Raw genomic sequence first — 8910 nt, forward strand, 5'->3', positions numbered from 1 at the left:
ATTCCGCGCAGAGGCACCTCTCGGAAGACGGCGGAATCCCACGGGCGGCGCCGCGCGGGGCGCTAGGACCCCGCGGAGAGCGGAGGCGGCCTCGGCCCGGGAGCCTGGAGGACCTGGCCGGTCCATCCGCCCGGGCTGGAAAACTTTCTTTATAATTACTTCTCCAGGCCGGAGCGCGCGACTTGCTAGGCGCGCGGAACAGGCGTTGTTACCCGGCGTGGAGTCGCCAATTTTTTTTCCTGAGGGACGGGAGGGCTCCGGGAATAGCCGATCTGGACGCCGGGGCGAGCATGGGGAGGGGCGCACCGAGGGAGGAGACAAACTTGACTCTGGGGCCGGGATCCCGAGGCGGGGGCCGCAGCCCGCGAGGCCCGAAGCCACCGCTTCCTCCCCCCCACCCCCCATTCAGGTGGGTGCCAACGGCGGGAGCGAGGGTGTCCAGGCCGCCGGGGCCGCCAGGTCCGAGCACCCACAGGGAGAACTCTGCCCGGTGGTTCGCCGGGCGCTGTGGTCCCCGGGATCCTGGGGACCGAGGCGGCCGGGCCCTGGAGCCCCTTGAGTGTGGCACGCTAACGCTCTCACCGCGGCGGGGGAAGGAGCTCGCCACCGAGAACCCCAGCCACGTGCGTCCCTCGCATTCTTTACCGCGGCCGGGGTGGGGGCTGCGGACTGTCAGCTGGGCCCAGATGGGGTCTTGGGGGCCCTCAAGTGTCTCCTGCCCCTGCCCGCGCCGCCTGTCGCCACTGGCTCTGAGGCCTGACGCGGTCTGGGTCCGGGCTAGGCTAGAGGCGCGCTTGCCTCCAGGTGAGGGAAGACCCCCTTCACCGACAGTGGCCTTCTTGAAGACCTGGCAAGGCGCCACGACCCGCCCAGAATCCCCTGAGGGGGCGCAGCTAAAAACACCGCCGGAGAGCCCCGAGCTTCCACGACGATCGCAGTAAAGAAGCAGTTTCATCTGGGCAACGCACACTGCGCTTTAATCAAGTTCCTATTCAACATAGTCCCAGTGATTAATAGCCCAACTGCTTCGTTTTCGGTCCAGAGCTCATAAACAAGATATTTTTAGCTTGACGCTTTTGGACAGGAGGGAGTAAAAACCAGATATGTTAAATAAATAACCCGATGTGAGCCGAAAAGCTGCTTGCTGAGCCAAATGCAGGACCCATTCATATACCATCCACCTGTGGAGGGAGACCTGGACGGAAATCAAAAAACACCCAGAGCGATTTGCATGTTTTTCTGCAGTGCTAAAACGAATGGCTTTTCCTGGAACAAAGAAACACCTCTGTACATGCACGGTTCCCGGCCTGTGGAGTTGTGGGAGGATGTTCCCGGCGACGTCTGGCCTTTTTTGCACAGCTGCTGCTGCCTGCCCGGAGATCGGGAACTCTGCCGGATAGAACTGGAAGAAACCTCAGTAATGGGAATAAGACTTCGTCCAATAGGGGGCTGATGAATGTGTGGGGGCGACAGTGGCAAGAAGTGGGGTTCCCGGCCTGGGGGTCTCCAACCCTAGGGGCCACAGGTCCTCCTACAATTGAACCAGAATTCACCCAGCCGAGCCTGCCCTGTGCAGGGTGCCAAGAGCCCAGGGATGCGTGAGAAGGTGGCTTGTGCCTCTGGGAACCGGGACAGTGGGAGAGACTCATAAGTTGTCACACAGAGGCCGCTGGGAGGAAGGAGGAGACAGAAGGAGTAGGGGATGGGACTTCATTCATTCATCAAATGCACAGGAGGCACAAATGGGAATCAAGGGTGGATGTGCTGTGATGAAGAGAGTTCCTGCCCTGAACAAGGTGGCGCTGTGGAGGAGGCAGAGATCAGATTTGTCTGGGGAGGTGTTATGGACTGAACTGTGTCCCTGCCCTAAATTCCTGTGTTGAAGGCCTAACCCCCACCATGTGACTGTATTTGGAGATAAGGCTTTTAGGAAGTCATTAAAGTGAGATGATGTCATATGGGTAGGGTCCTAATTTGATAGGATTGGTGGCCTTATCAGAAGAACAATGTCATGGGCGCACACAGAAAGGAGGTGGCTGTCTGCAAGTGGGGAAGAGGCCCCTCGGCAGAACCTGACGGTGCTGGCAACTTGGCCTTGGCCTTGGGCATCCAGCCTCCAGAACTGTGAGAAATAAATGTTTATGGTAGGCCTATGATGGCAGCCTGTGTGGACTGAACCGGAGGTGAGACAGGGCTTCATGCAGGAGCAGACCTTTGAGCTGGGCCTTGAAGGTTGAGCAGGAATTTGCTGGAAGGGTAAGGGAGGAAGGCTCTTCTAGGAGGAGGGAATGGTAAGTGCAAAGGTGGAGAGCCTGTGAGTGCATGTGTTCTGGTAACAAAGGACGAGATGTTTGGCAGGCTGGAAGTGGGGTGAGGGAGGAGGGGCCTAGATAAGGCTGGATCCACAGACCGGGCTGGGCTGATGGCCAAGGCCACTGCAGGTGAAGGAGGAACCCTTATCTCCCAGGCTTTTGACCTCTAGTTTTTAGCAGGGGAGCTTCATTGTCTGATTTGGGTTCCTGAGAAGCTACTCCGGCCAAGACAGAGACGGGGTGTTGACCAGATGGGAAGGATGGAGACTTGAGGCCCCAGTATGGAGCAGGCAGGGTAGATTTGAACAAGATGTCAGGACTTGGGGGGCTGAATGCCAGGCTTCTGGCTGGGATTACTACCCCCTGACATATGTAATGCCCAGGAAATTGGAGGCCCCTCTCCAAGCCCCCCGGAGGCAATTGGGGACTCATTCCAGGATACTCACCTGCCTGCTTTGTGGTTTTGGAGGGGAGGACCTTGGAGCAGTTGCTAAGAGCCATCTACTGTGTTCTGGTTTTTCCTTGGAAGCCTAAGAGTGTACCTTGGGATGAGGAGGAAATGGTTTTGAGGGCAAGTGGTGGGTTTCTGGCTAGGCCCGGCTGGGTGCTCAAAGGACAGGGGGTGTCTAGGGCACTAGGTAGAAGTGTCCTGCCCAAGCCCTAGGGCAGGAAATTAGCTGGGGAGTTGGGGTGAGACCCCGGGGTCGATGGAGCCACTTTCCGTGGGAGATTCCCACGGGGTAAGGGAGGGGCGGGCTGATGCCTGACAGTCTCATAGACAGTCGGCTTGTGGCGGGAGAAGTGGGAGCAAGGGAGAAATCACTTCTAATTGAGAGAAGTGGCTCTGGCTCGTGTGCATTGGGACAAAGCCAGTCGTAAGAGCAGCTTGTAAATTCTTCTGTCACCACCTTTAAGGTCCTTCTTCCTGAGGCTGTGGATCGGGGTGTACACAGGCCGGGTGTAGTGGGGTGAGCGTGATTCCCCGGGAAATGGAGGTCCTGAGTTTTGGGTGCTCCAGGATGAAGCCTGGTTCTGGAGACAATTGCAGCACCAACCGTTTTGAGAAGACAAACAGAGCCCTAGAATTGTTTTATTTTACTTTGGTTTAACCTTCCTAATGCAAGGCCCATGAGAGAATTAATACGTAAGTTTGGAAATCAATCAAATTCTGAAGAGCAAAAACGGAACTAACCCTTCCTATGTAGTTTTCTGACTTTATCTGAAGCTGAAGTGTGTGTGTAAGATTGGTCGCTCCAAACAGGACCAATTCAGATAAGATAAAAGCCCAGAACTATGATTTCAGGCTCAGCTGAGCTCTGGCTAGGGGCACAAGTGTCTAATATGGTCTATCTAATTATGTTTCAATGATTCAGTAAGATACTCTCAAAGGCCTTCCTCAAATTAGACAAACAAAACAAAACAAAAAACACTAGTTACTTTTTGTTACAAATGGATTCACAAATGAGTTTTATACTGATTCGTTTTAGGTTTTAGATCTTGACACGTAAAGTGTATGAACTCAATGCAGAATCAACCCAAAGTCTAGTGTTTCTTTTTCTTTCTTCTTCTTCTTCTTCTTCTTCTTTTTTTTTTTTTGAGACATGGTCTCACTCTGTTGCCCATGCTGGAGAGCAGTGGTTCGATCTCCACTCAGTGCAACCTCCGCCTCCGAAGCTCAAGTGATCCTTCCACATCGGCTTCCCAAAGTGCTGGGATTTACAGGTGTAAGCCACTGTGCCTGGCCTAGTGTTTTTTATCAACAGGCGCCCATCTCTACCCATGAGATTACTCATCCTGTCTCCCCAGGAGGCCCAGTGGTGTAGGGAGCTGCTGGGAGGATTAGGGAGAATGTGCCAAAGCCAGTTCCTAGCATGCAGGAGACACTTGCTCAGTAAATAAGAGCTTGATGTATTCTTCCCTACCCTCCTTGTCTCTCCATAAGCGCATTTTTGAGGTTCTAGATTCCCCCAAAACTTTGAATATTAAGCAACTCATTTCCTTTTTTCTTTTTCTTTCTTTCTTTTTTTTTTTTTTTGATGGAGTCTTGCTGTGTCACCCAGGCTGGAGTACGGTGGTGCAATCTCGGATCACTGCAACCTCTGTCTCCCAGGTTCCAGCGATTCTCCAGCCTCAGCCTCTGGAGTAGCTGGGACTACAGGCATGCACCATTATGCTCGGCTAACTTTTGTATTTTTAGTAGAGACAGGGTTTCACCATGTTGTTGGCCAGGCTGGTCTCAAACTCCTAACCTTAGGTGATCTGCCCGCCTCAGCCTCCCAAAGTGATGGGATTACAGATGTGAGCCACCACACCCGGCCTAAGCAACTCATTTCAACACATAGTTATAGAATATTCTGGCAGTGTATCAGGCTGAGGTTCTCTGTGTGTTTGGGGGAAAAGCACCTAGAAGGCATGGTACTCTCTGCAGAACGTACCAAGGCATAACAAATTCTGTCTTCATAAGGTAGAGATCATTTAACTGTTAGGAAGCATAACTATATTATATGTATACCATATAAAATCACAACCATAAGTACTCAAGTATATAACAAGTCCATACTGTCAAATTCACAAAAATCAGCTGTTTCCAGTTATTTCTGTCTCTCTCTTTCTTTTTTTTTTTTTTTTTTTGAGATGGAGTCTTCCTCTGACACCCAGGCTGGAGTGCAGCGGCACGATCTTGGCTCACTGCAACCTCCGCCTCCCAGCTTCAAGAAAGTCGCCTGCCTCAGCCTCTCAAGTAGCTGAAATTACAGATGAGTGCCACCATGCCTGGCTAATTATTGTATTTTTAGTAGAGACAGGGTTTCACCATGTTGGCCAGGCTGGTCTTGAACTCCTGACCTCAGGTGATTCACCCGCCTCAGCCTCCCAAAGTGCTGGGATTACAGGCGTGAGCCACTGTGCCTGGCCTCCAGTTTTCTCTTAATATCCATCTACTATACTATGTGTGTGATTTCTTTTGTCATTTTTCATGTTTATGATATGGTTAGGCTTTGTGTCCCCACCCAAATTTCATCTTGAATTATGATCCCTATAATCCCCACAATCCCCGTGTGTCAAGGGAGAGACCAGGTGGAGGTAATTGAATCATGGGAGCAGTTTCCCCCCAAGTTGTTCTCATGATAGTGAGTGAGTTCTCATGGGATCGGATGGTTTCATAAGGGGCTCTTCCCTCTTCTCTTGGCACTTCTCCTTCCTGCTGCCTTGTGAAGAAGGTGCCTTTCTTCCCCTTTGTCTTCTGCCGTGACTGTAAGTTTCCTGAGGCCTCCCCCGCCATGCTGAACTGTGAGTCAATTAAACCTCTTTTCTTCTTAAATTACCCAGCCTCAGGCGGTTCTTTATAGCAGTATGAGAAAGGACTAATACATTTTGTTTATTTTATTTGCTTACAACTGCTAGCAGGTAAGCAGTAGCTGGCACCAAACATTCTAGAAAAAGAAAATTGAGTCAAAATTGTAAAGTCAGGGTCGGGCACAGTGGTTCATGCCTGTAATGGCAGCACTTTGGGAGGCCAAAGTGGGAGGATGTCTGGAGTCCAGGAATTTGAGACCAGCCTGAGCAATATGGTGAGACCCCATCTATTTAAAAAATGAAAAAAATTAGCTGGGCATGGTGATGCAAGCCTGTAGTCCCAGCTACTCGGGAGGCTGAGGCAGGAGAATTGCTTGAATCTGGGAGTTTGAGGCTGAGGTGAGCTATGATGGCACCACTGCACTCCATCCTGGGTGACAGAGCAAGATCCTGTCTCTAAGAAAATAATTTTTCAAAAAAATTAAAAATTCAGAAAGTTCTATCTATTAATTTTGTTTAGCAAATTGGGCAAAGCCCTTCATTCTATTTTGGTGGAAAACTTCTTTGGTAAAATGATGAGTCCTCAAACTCTGCATCTAGCATTTGCGGAGCACTGCAGAAGGCAAGCATTGGATGTGGCAGGTCGCCTGTGCTTCTCTGAGATCCGAGACAAGAGTACAAATGGCAGCCCCCATAGCATCTGTTTAAATATGAAAAGTTACCAATCAAACTGAGAAACTGTTAGAGAAAATATGTTCTACCTTCTTGTCTTAACACATGCATCTTTATCATGTCCTAGAAGACCAGATAGAATCTGGTTTGGGAACATGGTGGTGTGGGGACACCCAGCCACACCTATTCTCTTCCCATCCCATCCTCTATTCCATTCCCTGCCAGAAAGGTCCTGAGTCAGGGGTGTAGATTCCCAGCACAGGGTGCAAATGCTGCCTATGCCCCTTGAAAAATGCCACACTTTCTTCCTTCCCACATCTTGGGGCTTGGGGGCCTGGTGAAGAGGCCCACGTAGGCCCAGGCAGCTGACCCTGGGCTGCTAGGGCAGGAAACTCCTTGGCCCGTGGGCAGGAGCAGCCAGAGTGGGACTAGTGGGCACCCTCTCCTGTGAGGGTCCAGCATGGGGGCCCTCCTGCCTGAGTCTAAGGGTGGGAGTAGGCCGCCACTCACAGGGCAAGCAGGAGAGCAGGGACTCTGCTGGTCCTAGCCTTGTCTGGGGGCCCCTGGCCCTGCTTCTGTAGAGGATACGACAGTTGGCAATAATTCCACACCTGTGTCGCCAGTTCTTCCCTTCCCTCCACCTCACTGTGTACATCCTGCTTCTTCCCTTCCCTCCACCTCACCATGCACATCCTACTTCCAACCCCGGAGCTTTCTCACCTGGACCACTGCACCAGCCTCTGACTGGCCTCCCTGTGACTTTCCCTGCCACCATGCCCCCAACTCTCTCCACAAAGTAGCCCGAGTTATCCCTTAAACATGCACTCAGCCTGTAATCCCAGTGCTTTGCAAGGCCGAGATAGGAGGATCACTCGGAATCACGGGTTGGAGACCAGCCTGGGCAACATAGCAAGACCTCCATCTCTACAGAAAAACATTTTTCTTTTTTTTAAACCAAAGCAAAACATGCACTCAGATCACGCCACTCATCAACTTAAACCCTCCCATCACCACCCACTGCGTGTGGGAGAAAACCCACGTGCATCCAGCCGGCCACAGACCCTGCCTAAATTGGCACTCATCTCTGCTCATGCCCCATCCGCTTCTTGACTCCCAGGTCAGCTTTGTCAAGCAGAGCGTCTCCCGGCCGCAAGGCGCTGCGTTTTGCACTTTTGACTCCCTGGAACGTTCTTCCCAGGTTGGCATGACTCCCTCCTTCCTGTCGTTTGCGAAGGCGCTCTCAGGCTCCTCGAGGGGACGTGCTGCACACTCGTCACCCCTCCCTCATTGTTCCTTAGGCCACTGTGTGTTTTATTTTCCTCATAGCACCCTCTAAAAATGGTATTTTATGTGTTCCTTATCAGCTTCCCCCACTCGAGTGCCAGCTCCACAAACGCAGGAACCTTGTCTGTCCTGTTCTGCCCATTCCCAGAGCTAGGGCCAGCCTCAGCCTATGAGAGAGCCTCAAATATTTGTTGAATGAACACAGATGGATTTGACTGAAGAAAACGGTTACCCAGCCACCCTCCTGGAACTGAGTCAGTTCCTAAGCCTAGAGTTGCTCAAGGGTGGCCCTGAAGGATGCTGGAGAAGCCCTGACTGACCCCGCGGGTCAGGGATCACTACAGCTGACTCAATCCGGAGCTTCCTGAAGCAGTTTCAGGCAAGGCTGCCAGGGCCCGTAGGGCCTGCTCAGTGCCTTTGGGGTAACTCCAAAGAGGCCACTGACAGGCAGCTGTGGCCCCCAGGGGCTTGGCTAAGCAAGAAGCACCTTTGTAGGGAGGAAAATGGGCCCTTTTTTGGGGGGTAGCTGCAGTCCAGCCAGGACACAAGGCTTCGTGCGCAGAGGTCACCTGAATTGGGCCCTGCCTGAAGCGCCCCTTCCACCACAGCTCCATAGCTCCCCCTTCCTGTAGGGCACTGCCAGGAGGGGCGCCCAGGGGAGCATGGACATGGCTGGGCATCAGACCCACCTAGGGAAATGGGCCTGTCTCCCAGCTGGCTCCTGGGTGCACAGGGACTGCTCTGTCTTGCCGACTTGGCAGACGCCACTGCTCCAGAGATAGGGTGGAGTCCTTGGAGCCCATTCTTGTGCACCCACCATTCTGACCCCATTTCTTCTCTTTGCTGAATTCCAAAGATTTGTGCCTCAAGATGCATCTTTTTAAAAAAAATTTAGCTTGGTGCCTTGGCTCACACCTGTAATCTCAGCACTTTGGGAGGCCAAGGAGAGAGGATCTCTTGAGGCCAGAGCTTGAGACTAGCCTGGGCAACATAGTGAAACCTCGTCTCTATGAAAAATTTTAAAAATTAACTAGGTGGGACCAGGCGCAGTGGCTCAAGCCTGTAATCCCAGCACTTTGGAAAGCTGAAGCAGGCAGATCACCTGAGGTCAGGAGTTTGAGACCAGCCTGGCCAACATGGTGAACTCCTATCTCTACTAAAAATACAAAAATTAGCCGGGCGTGGTGGTATGTGACTATAATCCCAGCTACTCAGGAGGCTGAGGCAGGAAACTCACTTGAACCCGGGAGGCAGAGGTTGCAGTGAGCCGAGATAGTGCCACTGCACTCCAGCCTGGGTAACAGAGTAAGACGCTGTCTTAAAATAATAATAATAATAATAATAATTA

General features: G+C 52.0%; 1 pseudogene; it reads left to right on the top strand.

The window, feature by feature from the left end:
- LOC105516587 overlaps positions 1-559 on the top strand; it is an 885-nt pseudogene extending 326 nt beyond the window's left edge.
- Positions 560-8910: the final 8351 nt, after the last annotated feature.

Source organism: Colobus angolensis, unplaced genomic scaffold (genome assembly GCF_000951035.1).
Source record: "Colobus angolensis palliatus isolate OR3802 unplaced genomic scaffold, Cang.pa_1.0 Scaffold107, whole genome shotgun sequence".
NCBI lineage: Eukaryota > Metazoa > Chordata > Mammalia > Primates > Cercopithecidae > Colobus > Colobus angolensis.